Source organism: Mustela putorius, unplaced genomic scaffold, assembly GCF_011764305.1.
Source record: "Mustela putorius furo isolate JIRA1106 unplaced genomic scaffold, ASM1176430v1.1 tig00003845_pilon_pilon_pilon, whole genome shotgun sequence".
NCBI classification, from domain to species: Eukaryota; Metazoa; Chordata; class Mammalia; order Carnivora; family Mustelidae; genus Mustela; species Mustela putorius.
The window spans coordinates 16889833-16908885 of NW_025421998.1; the positions used below are offsets into that span (position 1 = coordinate 16889833).

The following is a 19053-nucleotide window of genomic DNA, read 5'->3' on the forward strand; positions in this document are numbered from 1 at the left end:
CCCTTCTCTCCCTTCCTCCCTCTCTCCTTTCCTTGCTTCCTCTTTCCAATCTCGCTTCTCCACAGCTCATAAAGGGGAGCAGCCCCTTTTCCTTGAAACAAACGATGTCGCTGTAGACTCAGAGATCTTAGTCTAAGAACTGGGAGGAACTGACAGAGCAGCAAAGCACTGATTATGTGTTTTGACAAGTCACTGAGTAATACTTTCTCCCAGTAGCCACAACGCAGGACCCACTCCTGAGCCCAGGCAATGGGGCTAATTTAAGGACGGTGACTTCACATGCTCATGGGGCTGGCACCAGGCCAGGTGAGTCTGTACATGGATGGGCAGGTGTAAAGCAGATTCTGCTGTTTTCCCTGCATCGCATGGAAAAGCCCAGACCTAGAGATTTAACCTGCCCAGGGGCACACAACGAGTCAGGAGCGGAGCCAGGATCCACGTTCTGGGGTAACTTTACTAAGTGTGTGGCTGTACCTTTATTTCCCCCCACATACATAGTTTTCTATTGTAAATTTTTCTCTCAGATGTATGCAACCCTCCACCCAGAGCGCCTAAGGTGTATCAGGGGGCGGTAGAGTAGGAGTTTGGGCTTATAAACTGGGAGTGCAGAAAGAGGGAGAATATTCAGCTGTGAACAGCCAACATCAGATTTTCAGTTCCTCGGCAAGACGACGGGCTCGGAAGTCAGGCTCCATCAACAAGAAAAGGGTTTTTCGAAATTCTCTTATATACTACTTTTCCACATCAAGGAACGTGTCTGGAAGACTTGATCACAGACTTTCACGGAGGAGAGATCTGTGTAGTAGAGAAAAGCCTGTACTTTTTCCTTCAGGGGTCTATGGGGGGAAGGGGACAGAGTTAGAGAGGAAGGGAAGGACACATGTCCCAATATTCCTTCTCTGTGCCAGTGTCCTTGAGAGAAGAGTGGTGAGATTTAAGGTGAAGAGAAAGCCTAAATTTGAGGGGCTTTGGCTCTGCTTTCTGCTGAGGACTCTGGGAGGACTCTCCTGAACTGGAGACGGCACATGGAGGTCAACTGAGGACTCAACCCAATGAGGCAGGCGCAGGGCCTCACTTCAGTTCCCCTAAGGACACCCACTCCTGTGTGGGATATTTGGGGTGGGAGGACTGGGGTGTGAGATACAGACATGAGTTTAGAATTTGGCTCAGGAATTTGCCAGCAGTGTTCATGTCCGTAGTATCCTCTGGCCCAGTGAAGACGTAGGCAAGGTTGAGGAGTTCATGAAGTCAAGGGTGACTTCGCCGAGCCACAAGAGAAGGCCAGCCTCCCACCTCAGCTGCAGACACCCACAGAACACGTGGGGGCTAGCCCAGTCACCCTCAGGCATGGCCAGTCCAGGATGTGGCTCCAAGGATCTCACAGTCCCCCACCGCAGAGGCTCACATCACACTCCTCCCACCCGTTTCCCAAACACTTAGGACCTTCTGGAAGTGGGGACCAGAAACCTGATAGACTTGAGTGTTGTCCTGAAAGAAACAGAATATTCAAGTCCAAGGACACTATTTACATTGTTGATTGGAATGACACTATTTAATTAGACTCAAATATAACCTGTACCCACTAATGAATACCATGGTGATGGGGGATTTTTAAAGAATATCATATAGGTTATAGAAAAACAAAACCACCGTGTTTTCTGAGTCAAAATCCGAGCATTGTTTGAGTATGTCTGTCCCATCCCAGAGCCTGTGCTGCGACCCTTGCCTTCTGCTGCTAGCTTTACACTAATGGTAAAGCTTCCATCAAAATCCTGGGGAAGTGAAACATTCGAACATTCTTCCAGCCTGTCTCTCAGCTGAAGCAGTGGCAGAGATTATGTTGCATGTTAAAATAAACAATAATGCCTTTCTCATCGAGTGGCTGGGAGAACTAACTGGGGGCTTAGAACGGAGCCTGACAAAAAATCCTCTCTGTTTGCCATCATCATCATTTTTCATTTTCTCCAGGAACTATTGCCGACTGACTCCCCAGCATCCATCTGTCCCTTTCTCCCACAAGGTAGCAGCCACATGGTTTAAATGGGATTGGGCTCACCCCAAGTTCTGGGGTGGGCCCCCATGGCTGACTCTATCAGAGTAAATCCCTCCCATTGTCACAGTGAAGAGGGAGCAGAGCTCTTAAAGTGGTTCGACCAGAGTGAAAGCTGGCGTTTCTAGTTGATGTTTGGGGAAGAAACCTTTCTCCTTCCTTTGTATAGTGAATTTGTGATCTAAAATTGCAACAGTCCATTTGGCACTACATTATTTTAGTATTTAAATTTTTCTGACCTGAGGATCATTTTCTATCCTTAAAAATTATTGAGAACCACAAAGAGCTTTCATTTATATGAGTTATATTTATCAGTATCTGCTGTACTAGAAATTAAAACTGAGAATTTAAAAACTATTTACTAACTCATTTAAAATAACAATATGGGGCACCTGGGTGGCTCAGTGGGTTAAGCCGCTGCCTTCAGCTCAGGTCATGATCTCAGGGTCCTGGGATCCAGTCCCGCATCGGACTCTCTGCTCGGCAGGGAGTCTGCTTCCTCCTCTCTCTCTCTCTGCCTGCCTCTCTGCCTACTTGTGATCTCTCTCTGTCAAATAAATAAATAAAATATTTTAAAAAAATAAAATAACAATATGTCTCTTATAGGTAAATATAAATAATATTTTTAGTGAAGAAAATAAGTTTTCCAAAGCAAAAGAAAAATCTGAGAGAAGCATCCTTGTTTTTCATATTTTTGCAAACCTTTTTAATACCTAAGTTAACAGAAGACAAGAGGATTCTCATATCCGATGTATTCCATCTGTTGTGATAATACATCTAACCTCTGGAAACTCCCCTGTGTGCTCAGGACGGAATGAAAGTGAAAAGGCAAATAATGTCTGGGTGTGTGTATTAGCTTTCTATTGTTGCTGTAACAAATTAACATGAATTTTGTGGCTTAAAACAACACAAATTTTTTCTTACCCTTCTCAGATCAGAAGTCCAAAATCCGTTTCATTGGGTGAAAATCAAGGGGTCAACAGGGATTGTTCTTTCCTGAGGTTCTAGAAGATTCCACTTCCTTGGCCTTGCCAACTTCCTTACATTCCTTGGCTAGAAAATGCTCCTCCGTCATCAAAACCAGCAATGCAGCATGGCCTGAGCTGCTTTCTGTCTCTGCTTATAAGGCCCCTGTGACTGACACTGGGTAATCCAGTGTAAACACCCATTTCAAGATCCTTAATCACGTTTGCAAAGTCTCTTTTGCATTTAAGGTAATATATTCACTGGCTCCAAGAATTAGAATATGGACATCTCTGGGTATTATTATAAAAAATAGAGTTGACCTCAGGGATCCACCCAAAGGGTCTTGGGACCTCAGGGGTCCTTCTTGGCTGCTCCACAGAGATCCAAAGTAATACAAGTTTAAACAAAATAGGAGTATCCCCCCCCCCCCATTTGACAGTTGAGGCAAGAGCAGTTGAAGGCTGGCATGGTGGTTCCACAGGGTCAGGGATTCAGAATCCTTTCCTCTTACTCCACTTTAATCTGTAGGGATTCAAGATGGTTTGTCTGTAAAAGTGTTGCGTTAAAAAATAAAAATAATAGTGTTGCCTTCACCTATATGATTCAAGATGACTAATTGCCATACCCCTAATCTATCCAATGGGAAGGAGAAAAGGGAGGAAGAAGGGTATACCCCTCTCCCCCAAAAAACAATGCTCAAAAACTGTTTCCATCCCTCCTGCTCTTAGCTGGTCAGCCAGATCTGGTCATGTGGTCATACCAACCAAAAGTATGCTTGGAAAGGTCGCTGGACCATCATGGATCCAGCTAAAAACTCCATCAGAATTGAGTATTCCCTATATCCATTTTCACGAGGAAAATCCAACCTGATGATGGAAATTACCAAGGACAGCAGAGCCAATAAATTCTCAAAGAAATGAAACTGGACCCAACCTTACCTATAGCTTACCTCTAAGCTTTTCAGTAGATGAGCCATTGCTTTTTCTGTATGTTAAAATCTGTTTGATTTGGGGTTTCAGTTTCTGAAGCCAAAAGCTATCTGCTTTAGGAACTATATAGTATTTTCCCAATCAAAAAGTGAGAATACAGGGTTTTGCAAGTGCATGTGCCCTAAAAGACAGTGAGACAGATGATTTAAAATTGGAAACATTGAAAAAATGGGGGATGGGGAAATGGCCACTAGTTTTAACACTAATTCTAGTTGTGACATAGTCTCCTTATTCGCTGAAAATCCAATAAAAAACTTTTTTTTGAGAAGCCTCGAGAACTATGCATTTATTCTTTACCTAGACATGCTATAAGACTTTAATAGAAGATGATATCATTCAACACAAAACTAAGGTTATTTTATGGGGGTCTGGTACAAAGTCTTTATGATCTCAGAACCCTCGGCTCCTTCCACCTTGCTCTACTTTCCTAGAGTGGATGCCTGTATCCACCTGGTTTAAAACAACTCACCACCACATCTGAAGTATCCTCAGCAAGAAAAAAAAAAAAGCGAGATCATTCTCCAGCCCTGTAAGGGCCATGAATTTTCATGGAGGAAATTTATCTGTAACTGACCCTTCAGATTTTCAGAGGAAGGAGGGAGGAGAAGGAGGAAGAGGAAGACGAAGAAGAAGGAGGAGGAGGAGAAGGAGAGGAGAGGAAGAAGTAGAAGAAGAAGAGGAAGAAGAAGGAGGAGGAGGAGAAAAAGGAGGAGGAGGAGGAAGGGGGAGGGGGAGGAGGAAGATGATTTAATTTGGATTTTGAAACAATGTTTTTTTCCAAAACTATAAAATAAAACAAACACTGAATTATAGGCTTTGGGAATGTTGTGGTAAAGGTGCATGTTAGGCCATTTATCAGTTGGATAGATGGATGATAAAAGACAAATCACAGCAAACTTTTTAGAAAATTACATCAATCTGAGGGGGTTTGAAGGGGCGGGGGTGGGAGGTCGGGGTACCAGGTGGTGGGTATTATAGAGGGCACGGATTGCATGGAGCACTGGGTGTGGTGCAAAAATAATGATACTGTTATGTTATGCTGAAAGTAAATAAATGAAAAAAAAAGAAAGAAAATTACATCAAAAGAGTGAGATGCTGACTTCTGTTATTATGAAGCAGAGATTTTGCAGTTCATACCCCTGAAACTTACAGCAGATATGGGAATGTCCATTTCACAGCCTTGGATGTCAAACTTTTCCCTTTATAGATATTGGGGGGGGTAGAGAGAATTTTTAAGAACTTGAATATAAGGAAATGAGTTATCTCAAATTAATAGGAGAGAAACAAACAGCTGCAGACAGGATAGGGTTAACCAAGGGGTCTTAGCCTTAATTGCTGAATCTGGTCTCACTTACTATCTAATACTAAGAAGGGAAGCTATATAATCAAAACTTTATGACAACATTGTTTTGGAGAGTGAAGGCATAAGCTAATGGGACAAAACACAATTTGAAGATTTTTCAAGGTTCTCTAAATATTTAAAGTAGAAAATAATATTTGGGGGTTGATAATGCACTTAAATTAAATGTGAGATAATGAATGTTTGAGCTAATGATTATGTTGCTAAGGTATGTAGAATTCACAATATCCTGTCCTCTGATCTTGGCTGCCTTTCCTTGCTGGGTTAGTTTCGATCACTAAGTGTTGCGGTAAAATATTTTTTAATGTTTACTGGAATAAAAGAGAAAAGCCAATGGGAATCCTCTTTTTAATTTTTTTTTAAAATAGAACAAAGCTGAACTCACTGGGAAAGTCAATTATTAATTAACATTAATGAATTTGGTCAAGAAAACTCCTCCCTTTTCAATAAAGGGAGTCAATTTTTCTTCTCTTTCATACCCAAGTGCCTGTGATTAGTATGTTCTTTTCCTCTCTCTTTCTACAATTTTGATTACATGGTAAAGAATACATTAAAACTGGCAGTATTTCCTATTCAATCTCTTCATAATGAATTCAACAAATATCCAATGACTATAATAGTAATAATACCAGGACCTGCAGCCCTTAAAATTACACTGGGTTGGGTTGCATTCCTTTGAAAGGTATAATAAATCAAAAGATTGGGAATCCAATCTGATTTTCTTGTAGGAATGATGTTGCAACAGCTGGGTGACGTTTGTAACCAATGGCCTGATGCTATCTATCTATCTGTGCACGTTTTTAGAAATGACAACCACATTCACGTCTAATCCATTCTAAATTATATGCCCATGTACATAATTAATGGCCAGTGCACTGCAAAAACCAAAGTATAAGGATTATATTGATTTGAGAGTGCCTATGGATGGCAAGACATTCGGTGAGGCTCTGAGGGCACTGCTGAGCCCTTCTAGACATGATTATACCCAGGGCCCAGGAGATAGAGTAGTTCCTGGGAAATGATCTACGCCAAGCAAGGGGATGTAACCCTACTGCTTTGACCTCACATGTGAGAATGGGGGCAGGGGGTAGGTGGGTGGAGAATGAGGAAAGAAGAGAGAAACTTAGGGCATAACTACTGGGTTATACCAGAGGGTATTACCTTCTACCCAAGCTCTGATTGGTTCTGGGAGCCTCTTTTGCAAAGCTTATACGCTTTGCTTTTTTTTTACAGGTACTACTTGCTTTTAGTTCCTTTGTTCAGCAGTTGAAGTAGCAATATATTCCTGTCCTATGAACACATCCAGAGGGAAAATAGAATTTTTGCCTTGTGCCCACCAAACCCTTTATAAAGCTTCAAAGGTCAGGGCTATTTAAACAGATACAAAAGGGAAAAGATGATTATAATTTCTCTTCTTATCCGAATCTATTGATAAAACCCAAAATTCTATCTTAACTGTCTTGATTAGCTTCATTGACAGTACTATTGGAGTGGTGGAAGGGAACTTTCATTTTTATTCTGCATATTTCCATACAATGTAATACTTTCTCCCTCTCTCTTCTTTACAAGTGGGTGTTACTTCTAAAAAGTGAGAAAGCGAGCATAGGAAGGACAATATAGAAATGGGTTGATTTGAGACAAATTGAGGGAAAGTAGAAAAGAAAGTGAGATAGATATGAGAGAGTGAGATCTTGATGCGAGATCTTGAGTATTGAGTAGTAAATTTGGGGCTTCATCTACTTCCCCACTGGTTTTTACTCAAATTAGATCAATGAGAATTTACATAAAGGTCTCAGGGATGGCAGGAAAGGGGTTTGACTATGGGAAAACTTTGCTTCAGAAGTGCCCCCAACTCTGCTAGTATGGACCCATGGTGATAGTAATAGCAAACTGTCTTCTTTCCAGAAGAAGTTCTCCAAAGTCTCGATGGTTACTAGCTGTGAAGATGCTGACTACTTCCCCCATCTGGGATTCCAGGGTAAGGTCATAGTCCAAAAGGAAGTTATCCAAAGGGATTCAATGATGAAAATACTATTTTCAGGAAATGAACTTGATAGCTATATATAATATGAATCAGAGGATACAATAGTACAAGGCAAAATCTCTAAAAAGAACATGGAAAATAGCATTTGTTGAGCACATATTATGTGCCAGGGACTTAAATTTCTTACCTGATTTACTTGTAAAATATCCCACTCTTTCCAAGATGGGAATTATTATTCGTATGAGGAAGGTGAAGAGTGATTGAGTGACTTGCCCAGATTCTCAAGGAAATTGGTGTTGAAGAATCAGGAGCAGAACAGAATGGCCCTTCTGGAGAGGGAAGGATGCAGCTGAGGGACACTAAAGAGAGGAAGGGGATTTGGTGACTCTAGGAGAAAGTTAAAAATGAAAGAGGAGTGCTGTCTGGCTGGCTCAGATCTCTTGATCTCAAGGTCATGAGTTCAAGTCCCACATTGAGCTTGAACTTAATAAAGTTTACTTACTAAAGAAAGAAATAATGAAAAGGGATCAAGACTGATTTCAAACCCTCAAGCCAGGTGGCTAAGTGGTTGATGTGGACAAAGTTAGGGAAACCAGAAGATGAATTTGTAAGAAAGAAGTAGCATTTATCAATGATATGAGTAAAATTGTATTTTCAAAAATCAAGCAACACAATATGGTATTTGTTGGAAAGCAATCCTCTTCCTTCTCTTCTCAATCTTACTCTCAAAACGCAGTGACTATTAACTTCTTCTTGTGTATTCATTCTTGAAATTTTATTGTACACAAATATGATCATATGTGACTAGTCCTTATTTACATTGCCTTTAATAGCAATGTAAATCTAAGTGTAAATTTAATAGAGCTTTCCAGATATGCCTTATTCTTCTTAAGAGCTATATAGTATTTCAGCGTATGAATGCTGCTCTATTTAACCAGTCTTCCCCAGTTGGTACTTTGGCTATATGTAACAGAGTTGCTTTCATAGGGTATAGTTGCTGCTATTATTGTTTGCAACTTACAAAACATTGTCATGGTGCGAATTCTTGTATGTGATTTTTTTTTACATATTCATGAATATGTATATTCATCTCTAAGACAAATTTCTAGAAGTGGAACAATTAGGTCAAATATTATGTATTTTTAAATCCTAATAAATGTCTTTTAACTATTGATAAATATTGCCAAAAAAAAAAATAGTACGTGCTAATAAACACTTATACTCACCGAACACGAAGGGCCCCAATTCTCCACATTCTCTTTGGAATGAATATTTTCAAACTTTTTTGTCTTGCCAGCCTGACACGTGAGTGATGTGACTGTGTTTTGATTTTAAGCTGCTGCCTGATTCTAGACATCTTAGTCTGGGAAGCTGCAGGGTCACTTAAAGGGAGTATTCTTTTTTTTTTTTAGATTATTTATTTATTTATTTGATAGAGAGAAATCACAAGTAGTCGGAGAGGCAGGCAGAGAGAGAGAGAGGGAAACAGGCTCCCTGCTGAGCAGAGAGCCCGATGCAGGACTCGATCCCAGGACCCTGAGATCACGACCTGAGCTGAAGGCAGCGGCTTAACCCACTGAGCCACCCAGGCGCCCCTAAAGGGAGTATTCTTGTAGGCAACTGGGAGTATAGGATCTGCACTTGAATGAGTGGCGAGAGAGACCGATGTTGATTTTGGAATCATGACTGCCAAGAAAATAAAGTTGTGTAGAAGAATGAATGCAGAGTTAAGAAATCAGAGAAATGAAATGAAGGCCTGGGGACCAGAGGTGAGGCCAGAAAGAAGAAGAGCAAGAGGAGATAGATACAAGGAATGGAAGAATCAGGAGAATTCAACCTTATAGACAACAGAAGAGGTGAGTTCCAGAAAAGAAGTAAGAAGTATACCGTGTGGCGTCAGGAACTCAGAAAACGGCCAAAAAGGAGCCCTTTGCTGTGGCAGAGAAATAAAAATGGATTCACCCAGTCTTGAGTATCCAGATGTTGAGACTCTGGTGGACCCTTATGGTGTCTTCTTAGAAAGCACGACTGTTTACTAGAAAATTCTACCATGATGAAGCTGGTGTGAAACCCAGCCAGCTCTTAAAAATCCTCCAAAGATGAAGGTGGCTTCCTTCCAAAATGTTGAGTAATGTTGGCAATCAAGTGGAAGGGTGTTTCGCCATGACCAGCCTGGCCTTTTCAACCCAGGGGACTCAGCACACTCATCATTTTACTGGGAGTCCCACCTCCAAAATGAAGATGAGGCTGGGGCAGAGGCCTGTAATGGTGAAGGTAAAAGGTTATAATGTTATCTTCAAACACATAAAATGTAACCCTCCCTTCATTCCAATATTGCTATAAGAAGTCTTATCACACTACACACCTAATAAAGCAAATTGAAATAACAATAAACAATAAAGGAAATGTGACTTATGCTCGGAATGAGAGTTGTGAGGCCCCAGGTGACTGTCCTCAAGTTTGTACAAATTGTACTTCCTGCAAATACCTGCAAATGTCTGGGCATCCCCCTCCCCCTCCATCTGCCACATCCACCCCCATATTCGGCTGGGGATGGCTTTGCCCCCACAAGGCCTCTCTAAACTCATCCAAAGGAATAGTTTCCACCAGATTGTGTTCTATAGGATAGTTTCTTCTTTTCCCTGTGTGCTCTGTGTTTTTTTTTTTTTTTAAGATTTTATTTATTTATTTGACACAGAGAGAGAGACAGATCACAAGCAGGCAAAGAGGCAGGCGGGGGGTGGGGGAAGCAAGCTCGCTGCTGAGCAGAGAGCCCAATGCGGGGCTCGATCCCAGGACCCTGAGATCATGACCTGAGCCAAAGGCAGAGTCTTAACCCACTAAGCCACCCAGGTGCCCCTCTGTGTTCTTTTCGAAATCAAGTCTCAAGCAGGACCAAAATAAGTCACTGGAAGGTTTAATTTGCTTCTGGTTGGTGATTACCGCTTTGTTTGAATCTTTTTTTCTCCAATCGGAAATGTGAGTTTCTGTCTAGTGTCTGGTCTGGGTGCTAAGAGGGCTTAATAGAGATTTATACTAAACTAGGAATTTTTCTCTTTGATAGATTGGAATCTTTTGGTGGGGGCGGGTCAGTCTTTATGAATACACAAGAGAATAACTGTCTTACTTCCTAAATACTGAAGGAAATAGAGAAAGATGTTCTGTATGGGCAATTTACACCTGCGAAAAGACAGCCTGGGGTCGATTAGAAAAGTCAGTGTGAGGGGCATGTGCATGGCTCAGTCGATGAAGCGTCTGCCTTCTGCTCAGGTCATGATCCCATGGTCCCGGGATCAAGCTTCTCTCTCTCCTGCTGCCCCTTGCCCTCCACGCTGCTTGTGCTCTCTCTTACCAGCTCTCTCTCTCTCTCAAATAAATATATAAAATCATGGAGAAAAAAAAAAAGAAAACTCAGTGTGATTTGAAGTCAAAACATAACAGTAAATCTAGGGGAGGTGAAGTTTTCTTGTTCTCTTCCTGACTGAGAGATTTGCGTCGGTGTAATTTCTGCCCATTTGTCAATGACACACCTGCATTTTGCCAGGAAATTTGACTCAGTCACACACCTGAATGGTCAACTCAGAAGAAGAAACATCAGGCTGGTTATTTAAATTGGTCCACGAATTGCTCTACACAAACTGACAGAACTGACAAGTCAATGCAGCCACGATATCAAATCTGTTCACTCTGTGTTCTATAACTATTCACAGTTCTTGGCTTTTGAGAATTTGATGAAAACTAGGGACACTGAGGGCACCTGGGTGGCTCCCTCAGTTAAGCATTTGCCTTTGGTTCAGATCATGATGTCAGGGTCCTGGGATCCAGCCCCACATGGGGCTCCCTGCTCAGAAGGAAGTCTGCGTCTCCTTCTCTCTCCCTCTGCCTTTCCCCCCGACTAATGCTCTCTTTTCCAATAAATAAATAAAATTTTAAAAAAGAAAATAAAAGAAAACTAGGGACACTGAAAAAATTCACCCCTGCGCACTCACACACACATTTTTACAGAGCTTTCACCGTGTTTCTGAATTCTAACCACAGATGCCTATGAGTACCCAGATAGGCCCTTCTGTTACGTTCAAATTGGGTTTGATTCATAGAAGTTTAATCCAAGGCTCTTCTAATAGAACTCAGTACAGTTGGTAGGCCAGGCCATGGTGTGAAATAAGGTGATTCCAGAAAACTAAATGAAAAAAACCCCATCTCAAAAGTATTGTGAGCTATGTAATGCCACATCTGAAAAAACACTGTGGATAGAAACTTCGTGGTTTGGAACATGAGTGTCCAAAGTCCTTGATTTTTTAAAAATAAATGCTCATTTTCTTCTTCAATTAAGATTTCTTCCACCATCAATAAGAATGGAATATAAAGGGATTTATCTCAATCCCAGTTTGTCCCATTCCATGGGTTGCCTCTTTGTTTTTTTGACTGCTTCCTTTGCTGTGCAGAAGCTTTGGTGTCAAATTATGATTTCAGTGCCAATTTGAAATCTATTTTCTATTAAAAGAGTGATAGTAACTCTAGTCTTTCATATTCATACTTTAAATCAATATGCTTCTATAATTGTATTATTCACTCAGCGGCCTTTTTAAGCACTGGTGATATTTCCAACATTGTGCCAGGGATAGAAAGATAAATAAATAAAACACAACCCATGTTCAGGAAGCAGGAAAATCTTGGAAATCTAAGAGAAGTATGTAATTCAAGGCGTCATGTCAATTAAGAAGATAAAATTTGACAGGAGAGGAAAAGATTTGCTTCCAAGGATATATGTGTAAATTGATGCACTTGTTATATTAAGGTTCAAGAGCTATTAATTTTTTAAGAGTGCTTCTAAGTAATTATCATACAATGACATTTAAAAAAGTTAGCTAATGTATTCCACCGAAGATTTACCCCTCATTGAAATGGGCTAAGCTTTTGAGGAAGATTCCTTATTTTGTTGTTTGAGGAAAAACATTTTGTGTCTTAAAAAAAAAAAAAAAAAGAAGAAGAAGAAGAAAATAAACACCCATCTAATGGCTAAAACTGCAAAGATCAATCATACTAAATGTTGGCAAAGATAAGGGGTAACTAGAATTCTCATACATTGATGGTGGGAAATTAAATTAGTAAAATCACTTTTGGAAAACAACTTGGCAGCTCCATACAAAGTTAATAGATTTCTATCCTGTGACCCAGCAATGCTTCTAAGTTCTTATCCTATAGAAAATAAAACATGTGTCCAAAGAAGACTTTGTATAAGAAAGTTCATAATCGCCCCAGACTGGAAATAACCCATGTGTTCATCAACAAGAGAATGTACAATCAAATTTTGGTATATTCATACAATGGATTTTGATGAAGTCCCAAAAGTTTATTTTCACTTGTTTCCTTTGCCTTTGGAGACATATCTTGAAAGAAGTTGTTGTGGCTGATATCGAAGAGATTACTGCCTATGTTCTAGGATTCTGATGGATTCCTGTCTCACATTGAGATCTTTTATCCATTTCAAGTTTATCTTTGTGTACAGTGTAAGAAAATGGTCGAGTTTCATTCTTCTACATATAGCTGCCCAGTTTTCCCAGCACCATTTATTGAAGAGACTGTCTTTTTTCCACTATATATTTTTTTCCTGTTTTGTCGAAGATTAATTGACCATAGAGTTGAGGATCCATATCTGGGCTCTCTACTCTGTTCCACTGGTCTATGTGTCTGTTTTTATGCCAGTACCATGCTGTCTTGGTGATCACAGCTTTGTAGTAAAGCTTGAAATCCGGTAACGTGATGCCCCCAGTTTTATTTTTGTTTTTCAACATTTCCTTAGTGATTCGGGGTCTCTTCTGATTCCATACAAATTTTTGGATTATTTACTCCAGCTCTTTGAAGAATACCGGTGGAATTTTGATCGGAATGGCATTAAAAGTATAGATTGCTCTAGGCAGTATAGACATTTTAACAATGTTTATTCTTCCAATCCAAGAGCATGGAATGGTCTTCCATCTTTTTGTGTCTTCTTCGATTTCTTTCATGAGTGTTCTGCAGTTCCTTAAGTACAGATACAATGGAATACTAGTCAACAACAAAAAAAATGGGCAACTTGATACCTGTAACAACATAGGTGAACTCCAAAAATAGTATGCAGTGAGACAGAAGCTACATGCAAGAGAGAGAGAACATACTGAATGTCCTTTTATATGAAGTTCTAGAACAGACCAAACTAACGGAAGGTGATAGAAATCAGAACAGAGGTTACCTCTGGGGATGGCGTTGGGGGTGGGAAGAACTAAGAGTGACTGAGAAGAGGCAAGAGGAAATTTAGGGAGGAGCTGAAAATGTGCTAAACCTTGATGGGTTGGGTGTTACATGGGTGGCAGGCAGAATAATGGCCCCCAAGACATCCATGCTCCAATGATCCAAGCCTGTGATTATGTTTTCCTAAATGGCAAAAAAGGCTTCAGAAATGTGATTGACATTAAGGGCCTTTGGATGGCGAGACTATATGGGTGGGCCCAATCTAATCATATAAGCAGAGAACCTTTCCTGGCTGTGGTCAAAAAGACAGAATGGCAAGCAGAAGAAAGGGCAGAGAAATGTAACATTGCCAGCTTTCAAGATGGAGGAAGGGTTAAGATCCAAGGAATCTCTCTAGAGAATAGACAGGGAAAGTTAACAGATTCTCCTCCAGGGTCCCCAGAAAGGAACCCATCCTGATCAACACCTTGATTTTAGCCCAATAAGACCCATGCCAGACTTCTGACCTATAGAACTGTAAGATAATAAATTTGTCTTGCTTTAAGGTACTAAGTTTATGATAATTTGTTACAGGATCAACAGAATAGTAATACAGGGGCGCCTGGGTGGCTCAGTGGGTTAAGTCTCTGCTTTCGGCTCAGGTCATGATCTCAGGGTCCTGGCATCAAGTCCCACTTTGGGCTCTCTGCTCAGCAGGGAGCCTGCTTCCTCTCTGTCTCTCTGCCCATCTCTCTGCCTACTTGTGATCTCTCTCTCTGTCAAATAAATAAATAAAAATCTTTCAAAAAATAGAAAAGTAATACAAATATGCATGTGTCAAAACTCACAAAATATACATTTAAGATTTGCATATTTCACTGCAGGCAAATCACACCTTGCTGTGGGTTGAATTGCGCCTTCCCCCAAAGATATGTAAAAGTCCTAACTCAGCACATCAGAATGACCTTATTTAGAAGTAAGGTCATTGTCATTAGTGAAGATAAGTTCAGCCTAGTCGCTTTATAAAAAGAGGGGAAGACAGAGACTAGGAGTGAAAATGCCAGGTGATGCCAGACACAGAGATGGGAGAGAAGCAACCGCAAGCCAAGGAACCTAGGGATGTGGCCACCATAGGAATTGAGGAAGAAGCATCTAGTGTGTCTAGTGTGTCCCAGGGGAGAGAGCTTTTGGATTTCTGGCCTCCAAACCTGTGGGAGAACACATTTCTGTGGTTTTAAACCACTTCGTGGATGGTACTTTGTTATGAAAGTCCTAGGAAACTAATACATACCTCAATTTTCAAACAAAAGGAATCTGTGATAGGAAAAGGAAATACAATGTTACATACCAGGTTGAAGTCCTCTTCATAGTCTTCCCCAGTAAGTTTCCTCCCACTTTCCACAAAAGTAACCACTATCCTTACTTTCTTACCATTCCATTGCTTGTTTTTGTTTTGTTTTGTTTTTAAAGATTTTATTTATTCATTTGAGAGAGAGAGCACAAGCAGGGGGAGGAGCAGAGGAAGGAGCAGACTCTGCTGAGCAGGAAGCCCAACTTGGGGCTCCATCCCAGGACCCTGAGATCATGATCTGAGCCAAAGACAAATGCTTCATTGGCTGAACCACCCTGACGCCCCTCCATTGCTAGTTTTCATACATTTGTTATTTGTCTATAAATCATCCATATGTTGCGTGTCTTTAAGCTTTATATAAACAGAATCATAATGTACTTATTTCATAATTTTTTCTTTCAATCTTATGCTTGTCAGATGAGTTTATGTTATGTACTGCTTTACATTAATTTTCTTCACTGTATAGAATTATATTTTATGAAAAAAGAGTAATTTCTCTATCCATCATCTTATAAATGGACATTTAGGCTATCCCCCTCCTCCCATCATTATTACAAACATTGCTGCTATGAACATTTTTGAACACATGTCAATGTTTCTTAAGGATATACAGTTAAGAGAATTTCCAAGTCTTAAAAGACGTGTGTCCTTAACTTAGCAATATAGTGCCAAGCGGCTCTCTGAAGTGATTGCCCTGACATACACTCACAACAGTAGTGTAAGAGTTCCTATTACTCATATCCTCATACCCTTGGCATTTCCAAGCAAAAGAGGTTTTACCTCAGAACAAATGAAGCTTAAATTTCAGAACCCTTCAATTGTTTGGGACCCTTCAAATCCCCATAGCAATTCATATTCCTTTATTTTCTTTCTTTAATTTTTTTATTGAGGGGAGGCAGATGGAGAGGAATCTGAAGTAGGCTCCGCCACACCCAGCATGAAGCCCAACAAGGGGCTTGATCCCATGACCCTGAGATCATGACCTGAGCCAAAATCAAGAGATGGACACCTAACTGACTGAGTCACTCAGGTGCCTCCCTATTCCAATGGTGGGGGGGAGACCTTTTAGATGTTTCACTGAATAGCACTTAATGTTATAGATTACTTTGTAATAGATAAATTTATCTTTATGATATTGAGCCCTCACATTCAAAAGATGTGCAGCTATAAATTTTTCTCAGGTTTTCCTTTGATTTCCAGTGATGTTTTGCAAGTTTCTCCCATAAAGTTTTTACATGTCTTTAGACAAAACTTATTCCTACTTGTCCTAATAGATTTGTTGCTATTATAATGTCCCTTCTTTCTTTACCTTTTTTATTTGGTTGTTGTTAGTATATAGGAATGCTTCTGATTCACCTTTGCTCAGCTTGTATCCTGTCACACTTGCAAAAATTTATTTAGTTCTAAAATAAATCATTTTTAATCTGATCAATGGCTCTGAGGGTCCATCTTTATATGTACTGTTTTCCAATTCTTTCGGCAAACAAACCCAAGAACACATTTTGATCAATGCACAGTAGTTCCAAATAAATACTGCACATTTGTTAAAACAATCAAAAACAGTATCATATGCTCTAAACCATGCCCCATCTAATTCGATTACACAGTATCTGTTTGACCCAAGTTTAAAAATACAGGTGAGATTAATTCAGAAGAAACTCAGTGACTTACCAGATTCTTTCAGAATTGTGTTTTATCAAATACAATCCATTCACTTAAGTCTTGTTCAACCAGTTCTGTCATAGATTCATCTCAGTTGTCATCATTAAGACACTCCAAGGTCCCTGCTTGTATGGAGCTTTCATTCTAATGAGGGAGGCAACATTACAAGTAGTGGCAAAAATACTAACCTTAAAATTATGATGCTATGTGAGAAAATTACAGGAAGCCGGGAGAGCACTGCACAAAAGATGCTCATTTAGATTGGGGAATTAAATGAGTTCTCTCCAAGAAAGTGGCATTGAAGCTAAGTAACGGGCAGGGAAAGAAGAGCTTTTAAGCAGAGGAAACAATGTCTAGAAGGAGCTGGAAAATTCTAGGGACTAAAAGACACCATTGTGACTGGAGTGGAGAAAACAATGGGGAGAGCAGGGCCAGACAACATTGGGGAGGTGAGCAGGGGAGTATCATCAAGACTTTGAAGACCTTTTACCTTAAGGATAATTATTAGCTCCACAAAGAGCTAGCAGGAAAAGATCACAACTGTGGGTAGCAAGGAGACCGAGAGGCCAGAGGCCATGCAAGGAGTGCTAATGGGGTTCTGTCAAGAGGCAGCGATGGTTTAAGCTAGGGAGGCACATAGAGGTGGAAAACATTGACTTTGTGACATATTTTGGAGGTTGATTCAACAGGCCTTAATGTTGATAGATTGTGCCGAAGTGAGGAGAGTGTTTGCAAGTGAAGAGTGTTTCCAACAGGTTTCTGACATGAGTACAGGGGGTGCTCTTTACTGGAAGGGAAAGAGGTAGAGATGAAGCCCACTGGGCAGGAAAGATCAGGATTTCAGCTTTAGATGTGTCAAGTTTGAGATGCCTCTGGGGGATGCATAGGATATGAGAGGATGGATAGGCATTAAATATGTGGGTCTCTAGGGTTGGAGTTAGAAATCAGAAAGTCTAAATTGTCAGGTAGAACATCAGGGAGGTAATATATGCAGTTTCCTTTTTTTTTTTTTTTTTTAACTTCCACGTACACCTCTCTGTGCAAATCTCTGCAAACCAATGAAACACACACACACACACACACACGAGCAGTGAGTGGTATAACCTCACAAGGAACTTGAGGAAGCTGTTGTCACCATCTCATCTACTGATTGGAGTCTCAAAGGTCAAGACCACACTGGAGTCTTTCTATTGTTGTAAAAGTTAATGAAAGTTAATTATTAAAGCTGACAGGTAATTTCCCCAATGCCTTACATAACCTACATATAGACACCCCTGTACATATGGATGCAATCAGAGCCTATAGGACTAAGTGGATGGACACTTCCGACAACGGGACTGCTTGACCTCAGAAATTTGCAGCTGGTGCTCAAGTCCCTCACTGAGCACGCACCAGGTAGGAAGCAAATTTACAATCATTTTGCTCAAACTTGTCTTCTAGTTCTTGCAAATGATATATTTTCTGATCCAAACCTACTTAAAAGTCAGGGTTGTGGGAGCAGGAATGAATGAGTCCACTACCAATAGATTAAAAATGTATGCCCAGAGCCCTAGTGATGTGAAGCAAATATTTGAGTAGACTTTGATTTGACCAAATACATTGTTGTATGCATTGTTAAGCTCTAGATAGCCTCTTCAACAATGGAAGAGGTTTTTGCCTTAATTATTCACATAATTCCTTTAATTCTGGACCCAAATCTGACTTTATAGGTAGACCATCTGTTCTGAAGTTTGGTCAATAAAGAAAGCTTTTAGGAAAGGTTTTTCTAGGAGGTAGAGTCATCTGTTAGAAGGTGTTGAGAAGGACCTTTCAGTCCAGAGGCGAGGGATTTATCTACAAGACATCCCAGAAAGTCCAAGAAGGGAAGGGTTGGGGGAAGAGAAAAGGGAAGAGAAAACAAGTAGAATGGAGAGTGAAAAAGGAAGAGAAAGAGGGAAGGAAATTGTAAAGTAGCAGAGTACCATATGTCACAAATAATGTACCATGCAGGGGTACTTTTTTTGTGGATTTCTAGTCTTAACAAGAAAAGTCAAGAAACGCTCACACAACAGTCTTTAAATATGCAAGTGAGAAACACTGTATTAAATCATTTGACTACATAATTCTCTTTTCCCAAGTAAAATTGCCATTCAGAGAAACAGTACAGTGATTGCCACATAAGGATCAGTCCTGTTGAGAAATTAGGAGGCAATTATTTGATTTCAGAGACAAGTCATTTACAGTGGTTAATACACAGCTCCTACTCAGTCTGGATAAATGGATGAGTATATAAATAAATCAGCCGGTGTATCAGTATCTACTAAATAGCTCATATTCAGCCAAGAAATGAAACAGTTCACAAAATGAGAAATGATATTTTCTTACTAGATTAAATAAGCAATAACTTAGTCCCATTTCTCTCCATAAGGGGGGTCTTTGATTCTCCAAACAGAGAAAAGAAGAGCTTCCTCAATAAACCACTTCATTTCAAGGAGATTGAAC

General features: G+C 40.2%; 1 protein-coding gene across 2 annotated transcripts in view; it reads left to right on the plus strand.

The window, feature by feature from the left end:
- Positions 1-17872: 17872 nt before the first annotated feature.
- SLC26A3 (solute carrier family 26 member 3) overlaps positions 17873-19053 on the plus strand; it is a 32836-nt gene continuing 31655 nt past the window's right edge. For both annotated transcript variants that reach the window (XM_045089658.1, XM_004739522.3), the window contains exon 1: positions 17873-17967. The gene's annotated coding sequence lies outside the window, so the exon portion shown is untranslated. The remainder of the gene's footprint in view (positions 17968-19053) is intronic.